Source organism: Pinus tabuliformis, chromosome X (assembly GCF_031772625.1).
Source record: "Pinus tabuliformis cultivar Carrire ecotype Pingquan chromosome X, CPIR1, whole genome shotgun sequence".
Taxonomy (NCBI): domain Eukaryota; kingdom Viridiplantae; phylum Streptophyta; class Pinopsida; order Pinales; family Pinaceae; genus Pinus; species Pinus tabuliformis.
In genome coordinates, this window is record NC_142308.1 from 399,876,267 (window position 1) to 399,894,403 (window position 18,137).

The window sequence follows — 18,137 nt, forward strand, 5'->3', positions numbered from 1 at the left end:
CTTCACCAAGTTGAATCTTCGTTTAGGATATCATCAAATTAGAATGAGGACTGAAGACATTCCGAAAACAACATTTAGAACTCATGAGGGTCATTATGAATTTTTGGTCATGCCTTTTGGCCTTACCAATGCACCTTCTACATTTCAAGGTTTGATGAATTCCATTTTCAAACCCTTCCTTAGAAAATTTTTGTTAGTATTTTTTGATGATATACTAATCTACAACAAGTCTTGGAAGGATCATGTTGAACATGTTAACAGGGTGCTACAACTATTGGAGGAGAAACAATTATATGCAAAAAGATCCAAATGTTTCTTTGGAGTACAAGAGGTGGAATATCTAGGTCATATTGTATCTCATGAAGGAGTTAAGGTAGACCCTAGCAAAATTAAAGCCATTAAGGAATGGAAAATCCCCACATCCATAAAGCATCTGTGAGGATTTCTCGGGTTGACAGGGTATTATCGCAAGTTTGTTAAGAATTATGGGATAATAGCAGCACCTCTAACAACATTATTGAAGAAAGATGCATTTTCATGGACTCCAGAAGCAACAAAGGCCTTCGAGCATCTTAAAGAGGCAATGTGCCAAGCACCGGTCTTAGCTACACCGGACTTCACAAAAGCCTTTATTGTGGAATGTGATGCTTCAGGAAATGGAATTGGTGCTGTTTTAATGCAAGATGAAAGACCCATTGCTTTTGAAAGTCGTCCAATCAAGGGAAAGTTTTTACACAAAGCTATTTATGAGAAGGAAATGTTGGCAATACTACATGCACTTAAGAAATGGCGACCCTACCTGATGGGATGAAACTTCAAGGTAAAAACGGATCATGATAGCCTTAAATACTTTTTAGAACAAAGATTATCCTATGAAGAGCAACAAAAGTGGGTCACAAAGATGTTGGGTTATGACTTTGAAATCATCTACAAAAAAGGGAAGCAAAATATGGTGGCAGATGCACTCTCAAGAAAGGATGAGGATGTGGAAGCATTGTTGTGCGCCATTTCTATTATCCAACCCAATTGGATAAACAAAGCAAGGGAGGAATGGAAGAATGATGAAGAAGTGTGGGCACTTATTCAAAAGTTACAACAAGATTCCAGTACATCTGATACATTTAGCTAGCAAAATGATTCGTTATGGTACAAAGATCGCTTATACCTCTGTATTCCCAACTCAAACAAAAGATTCTTATGGAATTGCACACTTCTCCCTTAGGAGGGCACTCAGGATTTTTAAAAACTTACCACAGGTTAAGAAGGAATTTTTTTGGGATGGCCTTGAATCGGATATTCAAAAGTTTGTGGCGGAATGTTTGGTTTGCCAACAAAATAAAGTTGAAACAATTAAGACACCGGGTCTATTACAACCTTTATCCATTCCAAGCCAACGTTGGGAGGAGGTTTCAATGGATTTTATCACAAGTTTACCCAAGTCTGAGGGAAAGAATGTCATCATGGTGGTAGTTGACAGACTTACCAAGTATGCACACTTTTGTGCATTATCACATCCATCTAGTACAGTTTCTACTGCATTTATGGAAACAATTCAAAAGCTACATGGAAATCCAAAGATTATTGTAAGTGACAGAGATCCCATCTTTACTGGAAATTTTTGGACAGAATTATTTTCTTGTCTTGGTACTCAGTTAGCTCATAGCTCATCTTATCATCTTCAATCTGATGGGAAAACTTAGATATTAAACAAATGTCTGGAAGGATATCCTCGTTGCTTTGTCTCTGATAAACAGACACAATGGGTCAAATGGTTGCCTCTAGCTGAATGGTGGTATAACACATCCTTCCATACAGCAACAAAAATGACCCCATTTATGGCACTTTATGGATATCAGCCACCATCCATCACATCATATTTAAGAGAAAATTCTAAGGTTCAAGCAGTAGAACATCACATCGAACATCAACAACAAGTCCTCCAACTCTTAAAGGATAACCTCGTGTTGGCACAGAATAGAATGAAACAATAGGCAGATCAACATCGTAGTGAAAGAAGTTTTGATGTAGGTGATTGGGTATTCCTACAACTACAACCATATAAACAAATGTCCCTGAAGCAAGCTAAGAAGGATAATAAATTATCACCAAAGTATTATGGTTCATACAAGGTGTTGCAAAAGATTGGTACTATGGCATACAAATTGGAGCTTCCTGCAACTTCTCGAGTGCACCCAGTTTTCCATGTTTCATGTTTAAAGAAGTTTATAGGCGACAAGCTCCCAGTTCAAACAATATTGCCAGAACTTGATGAGGAAGGAAAAATTATATTGGAACCGGAAGCAGTCACAGAGAGAAGAACTAGACAGCTACGAAATCGATCAATTTCAGAGTATCTCATCAAGTGGAAGAACTTATCTGCTGAAGATTCCACATGGGAGGATGAGAATTTTATATAGAAGCATCCATAACTACTCAAGCATTAAGGACAACATTTTTTTGAAGGAGAGGGGCATGTTAGATCCCTATAATACTAGTGATTACCCCATTACTATTGTAGTTGTATCCCTTATTAATATTGTTGTGCCCCTATTGCCCCCATATTTTTATTATTGTGCCCCATAGAAACCCTCTATTGTTATTTTTGTGTCTTTATAGTATTATTGTTAGGTCGGCTGGGTTATATTGTGACTCCTTAGACTCCTATGTATAGAAAGGAGGTTTTGTCATTTGTATCATCCAAGAATTGTTCATTTATGAAATGTAAAAGAGGTTGCCCCCTCGAAGAGGCTGAATTCTAAGGCATTGATCTATATTTTCTATCTTTTCTTGAGCTGGTTTTATAACATTATAATATAAAATTTAATTACATAATCAATTGATTCAAATCCTTACCTTCTTAACCATTAAGTCCAAACAATAATCACAATAGTGTAAAAATAGTCATGTCTTTAAAAATAAAAGCATGAGGGTATCACATGTCCGCTATTGGAAAAATAGGAAATGGGGTTATGGGTCACTCAAAAACCCTTGATTACGAGTTAACCACTTAAAACCATTCTCTACTATTTCCATTGTGAACTCACTTATGGGTCATCCATAAAACCATGGCCACCATGATTATGGATAAACCATATAAAATCATTCTTGAAGCTTGTCATTTCAAAATCAATCACGGTTTTTACAAGAACCCTTGTTTAAGAGTTAACCACACATAACCCTTATCTTAAATTATTACAACTCAGAAAATTGTAGTTTTGATGGTTATTAGTCATCCACAAACCCATGGTTATGGATTAACTACTCAAAACCCTTCTCTTCATTGGTACTTGGTACATTGTAATCATGATGGTTACTGGCCATCCACAAATACACCATTATAGGTTAACCACACAAAACTATTATTTTCATTGGATTTCAAAACATTGTAATCATGATGGTACAATTAACATAATTGTGTCACTCCTATCTAAGCATGAGTGAAATGATGGGTGTTTGATGGATAATTCCCTTCTGCTGAAAACATCATTGCATTCCCCACATTCTACACATTCATTGCCCCAACATAACAGTAAGGAGATGACAATGATTCCATAGAGTACTTACCCGATGATTCATGTTTGTGCTTTGCAGGATTCTGTCTCCACTACTTAATTGGGGCCGATTCAGTCTCGTTCTCCTCTGCGAACTTTTCAAGGAAGGCTTTGTTGTATTTCTTTTTAGGTTCTGGTAAGTGATACATCTTCCTTAATTCATCAAGCTGAAATGAGCCAAAAATCCTTCCGTCAACTGTGCAAAACGTTCTATTTGAAACTGAAATTTCTTCTACCACCCACCTTACTACATCAGTGTATGGAAGAATTTTATCACGTGCTGATATCCTGTGTAAATATGAATCGACTAAATCTTTAAGGGAAGCTTCAGATTTATTAGTTGAGTCTATAGTAGCTTCTTCTGATACTTCCTTAGGCTCCTCTGCTTCAATTAAATTGTATATGCTTTGCCAACTAGTATTTCCAAGGCCGAGACACGTAGTGTCTGAGATTAAACCTTTTTTACTTGGTCCTGGATCATTGGTTGGCTGCATTGTTGCTGTAGGATCCGCTGCTACTACGGATTTCTTGGATTTCTTTCCCATTTGTTTCAAATTCATTATTTCAGCGGAGTTCTGCACAAGGAATGAAACCAACGTGATACAAAGAATAGCTAGTATGAACCAATATGAAAGAATTATGTCGATTGGTGGATAATAAAGGATTATAGTGAAACTGCCGCAGATGCAATCTAAAGGAAAATCTCGCCATAAATGCTTCATTAATTGGCCGTTTAACCTGTCAATCATGGTAAAGGAGTTTTTAAATACCCATTATATCATTTATATGACGAATGATCCATTCAAGTGTGGCTTAGATTCTTTGGCGGATAGTCAGAAGTAAATCGCAATCGGCGATTGGTAATGTGAATAGAAAGGCTTCAATATTTATCCAAAATATCTTTTGATTGCCGAAAGGTGATACAACGCATGCAAGCCTTTTAATTATGTTTTCGAAACACACACTTTGATTTAACGCATCACAATCGGAGATGGATTCAGGTCTTATTACTTATGCTCTTGTAACTTCGTCGATCGCCGATTGCGATATGCCTTATTGCATCGGAGGATTTGAATGTGCCATTAAACATGCGTTGGGTTGCTATCCCCGATTGCCGATAGCGATATCGCATCGGAGAAATGAGGGAGGGTCTTTCATTTTACTTTTGATTCGCCTTTCTCGATATCCAATAGTTATTTGCTTTTCAGATCGGAGTAAGTCAATGGGTCTTTGTATATGTTTTCCTTATTATTGTGATATGCGATCTTGTGATCGCTTTATCGCAATAACAAAGAACTTTATATTTATTTACAAGACCGACTTTATTTCTATTCAAAAAGGTTTATTTTAAAATATATCATTTCCATTGAACCTTTTGATGAGGGTTTTTTTAATGATGGGTTAATACCACTTTATTCACGCATCTAAGTTTAAAAGGGACCCATTTCATATTATGATTTTTTTAAGTAAAATTTTATGAAATGGGGGGTTGTTGTACAACACAACAATTGGCGATTCACTAGGAGAAACAGTTATCTCTGAGAAATGTTAAAATACTTAAACTTTTTTAATCTGGAAATCTCATCTAATAGAAGAATTCTGTTATAACTAGGTAATCATAAATCCTGAATATAATAATAAGTATTTCTGTTATTTTCTTCTCTTGTTAAAATTAAATACATTCTAAGTTTTAAATTAGCCTTAATTGGTTGATAATGATAAAATAAAATACATTTCCAACTTAGCTTTATAATGACTCCTTTGTCATAGGTAGAGCCTCTGCTGCCAGCAAATTTCTATAGTCTCGACAGGGATACCTTTTAACCATTTGATCATTCATTATTCCATCTATTTCAGAGTATAATTAAAAAGAATAAATTCAAAAATATGTCTACATTTTTTGTATTACTTTTCTTTTTTCCTTATTTTGTAAGATAAAAAGCCATTGTCCTGGTTTGGTGGCCAGCTGTTTAGACAATGCCATTCACTGGTTGTAATTTAACTGAACAAGCTGGCTCGTGATGAGACCCCTTGTCTTATAATTATAAGCCATTACCCTGTTTTGGTATGTAGTATTGGTAATGTCAGTTGAACTATTCCCCTTATGATCATGGTAAGCAGGCTTGTAATAAGACCTCTTATCTTTTATATCATACATATTTTAGAATTACACTCTGAGTAATTATAAACTTTGATGAATGGGATGAACAATTTTCTCCTTAAGAGAACATAGATGACAGGGTAAGAGTTGAAGATGCTAAAATTGAATCAGTTTCTATTTTGTATTGATAACCGTTTTCAAACTGCTTGAAAACATTAAAATGATTTACAGTACTTCTAAATCTTGAGAATATTTCACAAAAATAAAATGGGGTTTTCATAATCTAAATATACCTAATTCCATAGAAATTTTCCTTTCGTTTAAGGCTTCCATTTCTCAAAAGTAAATACCTAAACTATTTCTTTTGAGTAACTTTTCAATATATAAAAAACCAATGGGAGGCTTCATACAACTTTATTTTCCTAAGATTCTAAAAAATAAACTATGTACACAAATTTGCTAAAAATTGAATATTTACAAGGGAGAAGGGTTTACCTCCTTAATTGAAGAATTTTTTCAAGATAAGGCCATTAACAGGAAGAGGATCTCTCTTCCCTAGTAGATCTTGCAATATGAATGTGGAAGGGCCTATCTTTTCCCTGATTTGAAATGGTCCAAGCCACATTTTCTGGAACTTAGTTTGTTTCCCTTTATCTTCATGGGCTTTGTCCCATTTCAAAACTAGATCACCGACTTGTAATTGTTTTGAACTGGTAGAAGTTGTATCGAATGATGACTTGATCATTTGTTGATGTTTTGCATGTATGATTCTGGCTTTTTCCCTTTTTTCTTCTAATTTCAAGATTTGATCATGTCTTAGTTGAATAGAAGATGAGGGATTTTCTTCAATAAACTGCACTAAAGCTAGGGATGGAAGTAGTAAATTTGCTGGTATGACAGCTTCCTTTCCATATACTAGATTAAATGGAGAAATGCCTATGGAGGCCTTCTGTGTTATTCTGTCAGCCCATAGTGCAAATATCAAAGATTTATGCCAATTTTTATGATTCTGCTTAATAGTCCTCTTAATAATTGTGATCAGATTTTTATTGGTGGATTCTACTAAACCATTACCCTAAGGGTAGTAATTTACAGAATACTTCAATTTAAATCACCTTTTAATAGCAAACTCAAATATAGAATTTCCAGAGAAATAGGATGCATTATCAAAAACAAGAGCGTTTGGGACACCAAACCTGGTAATAATGAATTGATCTATGAATTCCATGATTGCCTCAGAGTTTGTTGTCTTCAAAGGAATTGCTTCAACCCAGTTAGTGAAGTAATAAGTGGCGGTAAGGATATACTTATGCTGTTTAGATGAATGTGGAGTGATTTCCCCAATGATGTCCAATCCCCATTGCTCAAAAGGTTGTTCAATGTTCACTGGCTGCAAAGGGAAAGCTGGCTTTCTTTGTCTTCCACTAGTGGTTTGACAAATTTGGCATTTCCTTACGTATTCATGAGTATCTCTGAACAGGGTGGGCCAATAATATCCAACATGAATGATTTTGTGAGCTGTTGTATCAGCTCCAAAATGTCCTCCTGCTGGACCGTCATGTAGCTCCTGCAAAACCTTTTGTGCTTCAGGTTTTTCTAAACATCTTAACAAAATTGAATCATAATTTCACATAAACAATACATCATTCACAATTATGAAGTTTTTTTCTTTCAATCTAATGGCATGTTTGTTTTTATAGGAAAGATTAGAAGGAGCGTATCCATTTTTTAAATAGAAAATCAGATCTGCATATTGCAATTCAGGATCTGTGATACTTATCTGATTGATTTCTTCAGTATCTTCTGTACCTTCAAGTTCTTGAATATTGGATTCTCCTACTAACAACCTGCAAAAACCTTGGCCTTTGACAATCTTTGCTGGCTTGATTTCTAAGTCATATTCTTGTAATGTTGTGACCCAATTTGCTCTCTTTTCTCTTAATTCCCTTTGAACTAGTAATTGTCTTACTGCTGAAAAAGGAACTATAACTTTTGTGTGGGCTTTTAAGAGAAAGGATTTGTAGTGTTTAATGGCTTTGTACACAGCAAAGGCTTGTGTTTCAACTTCTGAGTAATTAAGTTCAGCACCTTGAAGATTTGAGCTGTAAAATGAGATTGGTGCTTCCAAGTTTTGATCATTAATCTGAGTCAGCACTACTGCATAAGATGAGGCGGATGCGAGGGTATATAGCATGAAATGACTTGAAAAATTGGGAGTGCTTAAAGCAGCGGAATTAATGATTGATTGTTTGATAGAATCAAACGCCTCTTTTTCTGCAGGTCCCCATTTAAACACCGAATTTTTCTTAATCATTGTTTGCAATGGTAAAATAATCTGGGAAAAATCTGGAACAAATCTTTTGACAAAGTTAATTTGACCCAAAAATGATTGCATGGATTTTTTATTATGAGGGAATGGAATATCATAAATCTCTTTTTAATTCTATCTGGATCAATATAAATACCATCCTTTGAAACAATGAATCCCAGAAGCTTTCCTTGATTAAGAGCAAAAAACGACTTCTTTGGATTAAGCGAGATACCATACCTTTTGCAGTGTTCAAAGATTTGTTTCAAATCATGTAAATGATTAGATCTTTTCTTGGAAAATATAGTAATATCATCTAAATAGACAACTACTAATTTATTGATCAATCCTTTGAATGCTATATCCATTGCTCTTTGGAATGTAGCTCCAACATTGATAAATCCAAAAGGAAGTTTTTGGTAAGCATAAGTTCCCCACTTAGTTCTGAAGGTAGTTTTAAGCCTGTCATCAGGATGGACCAAAATTTGGTTATACCCTGAAAAATCATCTAAAAAGGACATTAACTCAGAACCAGCTACCGAATGGAGTGTCTGCTCCATGGTAGGTAAAGGGAAGTTATCCTTTTGGCTTGCCTTGTTAAGATTTCTGAAATCAATAAAAATCCTAATGTCGCCATTTTTCTTTCTTAATGGCACCATATTGGACACCCAGTTTGAATGTCTGACAGGAAAAATTATCTTAGCCTTGAAGAGTTTATTTAGTTCAGCCTTTATTTGACTCTCTAGGTTAGGATGAATCTTCCTTAACTTTTGTTGTACTGGCTTTTGTTCAGAAAGCATTGGAATAGTATGCTGAATGATCAATGCATTGTATTTTTTCAAATCATCATATTTCCAAGCGAAGACATATTTATTTTTCCGCAACAATCTAATGAATGTCGTTCTTTCTTCTGAAGAAAGTCCTAATCCCAAATTGATGTTTTGGGGGTTTTCCTCAGTACCTAGGTTTATCAATTCAAATCTTAAAGTGGAACTCTAGAGCTTTGAATTGGTCACCTGCTTAAACCTATCTTTAATATCATAAAGATCTTCAAGCTTGACCACTGGTTTAGGTATTGATTTTTCTTCTTTCTTTTCCTTCATTTGAAGGTCATGATCACTTTCATCAATGATTTAATTATCGTAGGACTTGTCAGAAGTCAAGAAATTTAAAATGTCTTCATCATGATTGAACACTCGCCAATTGGTGATGTTATCAGGAATTGATGGTCTAAAAATTAATTCTATTGAAAATCTGTCTGGGCTGTAATCTTCGGATGGTAGGAGTTTGGAAGCAACATTAGCTAGTAAGTCTGCTGCTGCATTCTAGGACCTAGGGATTGGAGAAATATTGAATGCTAAAAATTGAGATATGAGTTCCTGCACCAAATATTGATAGTGTTTGAGATGACTAGAAAGGCAATGAATTGTATTTCTAACTTGTTTTATAATGATTTCGGAATCACCGAACATTTTCAAATATTGAACTTTAAGGCCAATTTCTTTGTATAGTCCTTGAACTAAGGCCTCATATTCAGCTGTATTATTTGTGCATTCAAATTCCAATCTACATGATAACATGGTCTTTTCTCCCTCGGGACTAACTAAAATGCATCCTGCTCCTGCACCTTCACTAGATTTAGACCCATCAAAGTATAATGACAAAAACAAAGAATTATCAACAATTTTATTTACAGTTTCTTCAGTAATATTAACACATCTTGATCTATCTGTTTGTGAAAAAAATTCGATTTGAGATGTGAAATTATTAACTGAGAAAGGAGATGGTTGGGCAGTGAAATTGCCAAAGAATGATTCAGATGAATAATTCCCCAAAATATTGTTATTGAATGCTATTGGTTGATTTTCTTGTTCAAATTCAGTAACAGTATGGGTCATGTGTTTCTCCCAATTGATCTTGATCTAATTTGGCTTTCCTTTATAAGGAAGCCACATATGGGACCAATCGGTAGAAATATAACCATGGAGTTTCTCAGACCAATCTCTACTCAAAATCAAACCATAGAATTCAGGTATATCAACGATTAAAATATCAATTCTCTGAACCACTCTTGGATCAGCTGATAACCTGATAGTCACTGAGTTGATTTCCCCTAAAACCTGGACCTTAGTTCTATCCAACTGTACAATATGAATTGCAGACTTTTGGGGTTCAATGTTCAGTTTTGAACAAACTGAAGCTGGCATTATATTAGAGGAAGCCCCTGAGTCAATCAAACAGTTGTGTAGATTTCTATAGATCTCATAAGTTAAGAGGAAAGGAGGAGTATGAAAATTTGATCTATCCCCAATTAAAACAGCATCAATAGCTTCTACTCTACCAGGAGGTGGTTGACCTGAGTCATTAGCAGCTTTGGACTATACAGTGTTAGGAAGAGGAGAAGAAGGTACAACATTTAACTCCTTAAGAAGTAATTTTTGTTGATGTTTGAGTTTACTAAGCTCAAACATGGTAATATTTGCCTTTGTCTTCTTCATGTCTTCGATAATATTGTAGTCCATAGAATCTATAACTACTAATGTCTTAGATGTTGAAGGTAGGTTTGAAGATGATGGTTGATTTTGGGAGGGTATCGCTGCAACTTTCTTTGTGGGAACATTTTCTTTGGTAGTAGTGGTACCTGCATTCCTTTTCTTTGAAGTTTCCTGAACAAGTTCAAGAGTACCCTTACTTCTGGTAGTCACAAGGAAAGCTTCTTGTTCATTTTCTTCATCGGAGTTAGGTAAAATAAAGTCCCACATCCCATGGCATTCAACAGTCTCCTCTTCTTCGGGTTCCTCGGATGACAAAACTGTTTCATCCTCTTCTTCCTCTTCAAGATCTGAGTCTGCATTGGATATAGTATTTGGTGGTTTTGATTTAGGTTTCTTAAAATTTCTAAATGGCCTTTTCGTTGAAGTTTCAGCTACTTGCTTCTTGATTTCTACCATTTCATTTGACATAGTCTTGAGAACTTTTTGTAGACCCTCCATATCATATGGATCTTTAGGGTTTTCTTCCTTGAATCATCCTTAAAAGAAACTTTTTTGGATTTTCTATCTTCAAGAGCAACTTTCTTTTCTAAAGCAATAATGCATTTCTCTACAGCAAGCGCCTCTTTCATGTTTTCAGCTAAAGTTGGTTTTGCAGCTCTATCTACAAAAATAGCTATATTTGAAGGTAGGGCTGTTATATACTATTCGCTTCTAATTTGCTCACTTGGTTTAGAGGCGGTTGGAATCTTATTCAATAATTTATTAAATCGTGAGTTGAACTCCTTTATAGGTTCTTTAGATTCTATCCTAAGCTTCGAGAGATCATTAATTAACGTTGCTAAAGATTTGTCGTCGCCATACTTAGTCAGAAACTGTTCTTGGAAAATGTTCCAACTAGTAATGGATCCAGAGGGCAGGGAGAAATACCAAGACCCAGCTGATCCTTGTAAGGTATAAGGGAAAAGCCTAACAACAACATCTTCCTCTGTCACTCCTTTTAAATTAACTGATAACATGAAATTGTTAATATGTTCGTCGGCTTGTATTCCTGCATCTGGATTAAATTTCGGCAACCATTTTTCAGGATGTGTTGGCAATGGATGTAATGGTGCAGGCATAGTGACTGCACCAGGATTGTTCCATGGATTCTGAGCCATTGTAAAATTAATAATAGATGATATTGCCGATGAAATTCCAGATGTTTGGGAAGTTGTTGATATTGAGGTTTGAGGTGGTGAAGTTCCTGATCCCTGTTGAACAATAATGTGTAAAGGAGGAGTGGATGGTTGACTTCACACTGGAGAAGATGAAATGGAGGATGATGATTAGAAAGTCTCACTATCAGATCCTTCAGTAGTCTTTTTTGCCCTTTTCCTTTTGGGTAAAGGCAACTCAATAGGTTCAATATCGAGCTTTCCACTTTGAAGTCTGGTGAGAGGGTGAGGTGGATTGAATTGCGAAGTTTCATTGCCTTGAGATACCTCAGATTTCTGTGGTGATATCGAAAAGCCTTGAAGTTTATGGATGAGAGACTGAACTTCAAGGGACTCAAGACTTAATCGTTTTGAAGTATAGTGGGTTTGAGCAGTGGTAGTTGACTCCTCTTCTTCTCGTTTGAATATTGGTGTCCCAGCATGCAAACGGGAGGTTTGAGGTGAGGTGGAGGGAGATTTACTCTCAGAATGGGTTATAGGTTTTGGTTGGCTTGCCATTCACATTTCATGCCCTCCTTCTAGCGCCAAAAATGTTGATGCCTTGAAAATCGCTACAACAACATCAGGGAAAACCACCCGGTCTGGACCTTAAAGACAACTCCTTTTCCGTTTGGTGTGGTGGTTCTGACTGGAAATAATGGGATCAGTTTCCCAATAATTGATAAATAGGATGGATAAGTGGTTGATTCTCTAATATATAATGATAATGGATGAATGATTTGATCTAAAATGTAAAATTATAAATAACTATCCTATCCCAGGAAATTTCTGCTTTAGTGTAACTTTTGATGATCTTTATCTACAAACAGGCATATAGATGACTCTATTGGTAAACAAAGACATTTATTCATATGATAATTACTTTGTTCAAGTAGTTGAACAAAGTAATCATGAAAACGTTATTACACTATTCTTCATATATATCATTGACATAAATATGATTGAAACAATAACATTCTTTAGACATTCAATAGTGATAAGTATAAGGACTGTTGTTAAACATATACACATATCAAATGATAGCAAGATTAAATAAACGCTGATTCACATGAAAGAATGAAGCACGAGCATAGATAATAGTACCACATGTTATTTGGATCACTCCCGATATCAATCGCATTCAAATTCCTTCTTCTAACTTAGAAACACTTCCATAACAAAGAAATAGTGCATATTTCATCAAAGCTTTCTTTGTTAAAATTCGGAATATTGGCTCAGTCTTCATAAAAAATATATCAGAAGCACAATAGTGTGACTTACTGATTTGAGTTTATACAAAAACTGAGGACCCCTTCTAAAGACAATGAAAGGGTCTATAAATACTATCTAAGCTAACTAATTATGAAATAAAAGTGCTATTAGGTGGTATAACTAAATCATGAGAATCTCCTTGAAATAGGCCAGTTTGCGGTCGGCAGCATGATTCACTGTTTCGGATGATATTCCTTTGGCTTGAGCTGGCAGATAGCAAGCATTGGTTGCAATTATAGAGGGTGACTCAGACGAGAATGTAGTTTGGCTGAGTATGTGGCATCATGGATTTTGAGAATCATGTAACCGATCGCATTGGTTAAACATTTGAGTGCTGCCCTTTGATTGTATGGTTTAACTAAGAAAAACCAAAAGGTATCCCAAGTTAAACTTTGGATGTCGGTGATTAATCTTCCATTCTTCTCCAATTCTTGATTGCATGTTTGTTCCAATGCTTTGGCTGACGGTAATTTACCTGAAGTGCACTGTGAAATCAAGTTAGACAAATAAAGAGTATCATTGATTAACTCAATTAAATTACTGGTTGATAATCTGTATCTTGAGGTTTCTCCTTCTGCTTTCATCAATTGTGACTGCCATTCTAGGAAAAGGATTTCTTTGTGTGACTATAGAATTTTAGGCAGATTCGTGGCTTGCCCTTCACTAGTTTCTTGCCAAGCAATAAAGTAGGTTAAAGTCTCATCGGCATGTTCCAAATCCTGCCTGGCGTCGACTGATTTTTCAATTATTAATGAAGTAATCTCACAGAGGGGCTCAACCAGGGAAATATTATGACATAGCAATTTTAGCTGTTTAATCAATGCTTTATTGATCTGGAGAGCTTCAGACCTGAAATATACTGGTTGAGGAAGACTCTTGAACTTTTCTACTTGGTGTGACAGTTGAGCGATTTGCTCATCTTTCGTCTTACTCATTTGTTCATTCATTGTCTTCAACTTGGCCAATGCTTCGGATAATTCTTTTTGTTTCTGTACTGCGCTTAGGTCTATCCTCTGCTTCTCCTTGAGCAATTTCTCATTTAATTAGTTGTTTATTTGCTGCTGTGTTGATAGTTGTTGTTCTAACTGTTCTATTTTTTGTTGTCTTTCAGATACCTGTGACTGTAATGAAGCAATTGTTTGGTCTTTTTCCTTAAGTAGATTGCTTACTTCCGATGCTTTATCCATAGTGGCTGCCAAATAAGCTCCGACATACTGAGAAAGTTTTGTGAGGTCATCGGAAGGATTAAATTCTTCTTTCCATACCACATTAGCCATCTCTGTTTGTGCTGGTAAAAGGGAAGATTGATCAAGTCTTCTCCTTTTCCTTTGTCTTTTCACTACAGCCCTATGTTTGGGACTGTAAAAGACATCTAATGGTGGTATGTCTTCTATCTGCAAAACAATTTGATCGGATGAATCCTTAGGAATTACTTCTACATCTTTTCTGGTGGATAGGCCGTTGGTCCCTTCAATTGGAACCGTAGTTGTTGTTGTCTCTTGACTGACTGTTACTTGAGGTGTGCTGAAACCATGTGAAGTCTCAGGATTGCTTATAATGGAGTGAAATTGTTGCCATTCTTTAAGGAGTTTGGGATCAATCTGAGTATCTATATCGATATGTTCACTGCCCTATTCCTTTTCTTTCTCCTGTTCTGTCTCTTGTTCTGGCTCTTTTCCTTTCTCGGGAATCTTCTCTATAGCAGGGGGTTTGTCAATAATTTGCTGTTCAGGCTTGCTTGACTGGGTTGTTGGGGTAGTAGCTAATAAGTCCAGAGGTCGAGTTTGCAACCTCTGTTCTCTGAGCCTATTGAATTCTACCAGCCCTTCATCTTTATATCTCATTTTGGCCAAAGTTTTTACCTGAAATAATGATTCTGCTGAAGAAAACAGATCATCAAATTCATCTTTTTCATGATCAAACTTTGTAAGTTTGGCTTGTTCAAGAACATTATAGGCAACTTTCTTTGGATCGTATTGCCTATTAGGTATGGTTGCAAGATTGAGCATGTTTATTTTTCCTACCTCCTTTTCTGCATGTTTGTAATCATGTAGAGTGTAAACACCGCATCTCAAAGGAAATGTAGGCCACGCCTACTTTTTAGAATTCCTAAGAGTTTTGGATGTTCCTGCTATTGTTATCTGGTAGGCCAATTCTCGAGCTAACAGCTTATCAGGTACATACAGAGGAAGTACATGGGGTCTTGCAAGGCTACCATAAACCCTTATATATGTGAACTTGTCTTCCCAAAACCAATTCCCTACAACAGTCAAGTCAATCCCTGCTTCCTCGGAAATCCTTGGGGCAGGCTTATCAAAAATGGCATAATAGATAGGCAACATGAAACCATTACAGATTTGGTACACGTGGTCTTTATAGTGCACCTTCCATAACATCTAATGATAAATGTGGATTGGCTTAGGGTCTTGGGAAGTCCATCTCCACTCGAGTACCGGGTATTCAGAATTAAAGCAAAGAATATCCATAATATAAGCACTATAATAAAAAGGGGGAATTGTCCTGGTGGTTTTGCGTGAATTTGATCTAAATTCAAGAATTGCAGTGGCTAATTTATCGGAAAATATGTTTTCCCAATCCATCACATAACTATTGACCGCTGCTTCCATTAAAGGAACCATTTCAATAGTGAACTTTGCAGAGTCATGCATTCCCCACATTCTACACATCATTGCCCCAGCATAACAGTAAGGAGATGACAATGATTCCACAGAGTACTTACCCGATGATTCATGTTTGTGCTTTGCAGGATTCTGTCTCCACTGCTTAATTGGGGTCGATTCAGTCTCGTTCTCCTCTGCAAACTTTTCAAGGAAGGCTTTGTTGTATTTATTTTTAGGTTCTGGTAAGTGATACATCTTCCTTAAGTCATCAGGCTGAAATGAGCCAAAAATCCTTCTGTCAACTGTGCAAAATTTTCTATTTGAAACTGGAATTTCTTCTACCACCCGCCTTACTACATCAGTGTATGGAAGAATTTTCTCACGTGTTGCTATCTTGTGCAAATATGAATCGGCTAAATATTTAAGGGAAGCTTCAGATTTATTAGTTGAGTCTGCAGTAGCTTCTTCCGATACTTCCTCAGGCTCCTCTGCTTCAATTAAATTGTAGATGCTTTTCCAACTAGTATTTCCAAGGCCAAGACACGTAGTGTCTGAGATTAAACCTTTTTTACTTGGTCCTGGATCATTGGTTGGCTGCACTGTTGCTGTAGGAGCCGCTGCTGCTACGGATTTCTTGGATTTCTTTCCCATTTGTTTCAAATTCGTTATTTCATCGAAGTTCTGCACAAGGAACGAAACCAACGTGATACAGAGAATAGCTAGTATGAACCAATATGAAAGAATTATGTTGATTGGTAGATAATAAAGGATTATAGTGAAACTGCCGCAGATGCAATCTAAAGGAAAATCTCACCATAACTGCTTCATTAATTGGTCGTTTAACCTGTCAATCATGGTAAAGGAGTTTTTAAATACCCATTATATCGTTTATATGACGAATGATCCATTCAAGCATGGCTTAGATTCTTTGGCGGATAATCAAAAGTAAATCGCAATCGGTGATTGGTAATATGAATAGAAAGGCTTCAATATTTATCCAAAATATCTTTCAATTGCCGAAAGGTGATACAACGCATGAAAGCCTTTTAATTTCGTTTTCGAAACACGTGCCTTGATTTAACGCATCGCAATCAGAGATGGATTCGGGTCTTATAACTTATGCTCTTGTAACTTCGCTGATCGCCAATTGCGATATGCCTTATCGCATCGGAGGATTTGAATGTGCCATTAAACATGCGTTGGGTTGCTATCCCCGATTGCCGATAGTGATATCGTATCGGAGAAATGAGGGAGGGTCTTTCCTTATACTTGTGATTCGCCTTTCCCGATATCTGATAGTTATTTTCTTTTCGGATCGGAGTAATTCAATAGGTCTTTGTATATGTTTTCCTTATTATTGCGATATGCGATCTTGCGATCGCTTTATCGCAATAACAAAGAAATTTATATTTATTTACAAGACCGACTTTATTTCTATTCAAAAAGGTTTATTTTAAAATATATCATTTCCTTTGAACCTTTTGATGAGGGTTTTTTTAATGATGGGTTAATACCACTTTATTCACGCATCTAAGTTTAAAAGGGACCCATTCCATATTATGATTTTTTTAAGTAAAATTTTATGAAATGGGGGGTTGTTGTACAACACAACACAACCCCATATAGTTGGATCTTTTGTTGGTGAGTATTCTTGGCCTGTGTGTCCATAATCCAATCATTTTTGGCTTGTTCCATGTGGTCTGGGTTTAACTCTGTCGGTGTCAGTTGTTCTACAATGTCTGGTGTGTCCATCAATGGTAGGAAGTATGGTCGAAGGCGGTCCACATTGAGCACTAGGTGCAGGCCAAGGAATGGGGAAATGTGGAGCTCAAAAGCATTGTCTCCCATAGCCTTGGTAATGGTGTAAGGACCATATCAGAGTGGTCTAAGCTTTTGATGGGCTCCAGTAAGGCGTTCTTTCTGCAAATGCAACCATATTTTGTCGCCTGCCTGAAACTTGTGTGGCACCCAATGTTGATCATGTCGTTGTTTGTATTGATATTTGACTTCTCCAGGATGTCATGAACCTGCTGACAGATGTGTTGGATTCATTCAATAAATTTGGTCACTTTATCAGCCTTGGACAGTACATGTGTGGATTCTATCTGCATAGTCACATGAGGCTGGCAACATCAATCAGACACAATGGTTGAAGTCCTAGACCCACTTGCAAGGGACTGCGACCATTCGAGCCATGGAGAGCTCTATTATAAATGTGTTTCACATATGGAAGACTCTCATCCCAGGTTTGAAGATGCTTGGAGTTTTACATTTTGAGTATGTTCACTATCATCCTATTGATGACCTCCATCTGGCCATCACTCTGGGGATGGAAGGCAGTCGATTTGGTGATCTTGGTGTCCAATAGTGTCTAAAGGCTTGACCAAAATGTGATCAGGAACCTACTATCCCGATCTGATATAAGGGTTTGTGGGATCCCAAAATGTACCCATACTTGTTCAAAGAAGAGTTTTGTAGTGTTCTCGGCTATGATACTCTTCTTGCAGGCTTCCAATATAGCCATCTTAGAAAATATGTCCACGACCACAAATACATAGTCATTACCATGCTTGGTAGAAGGGAGGCTAGACATATA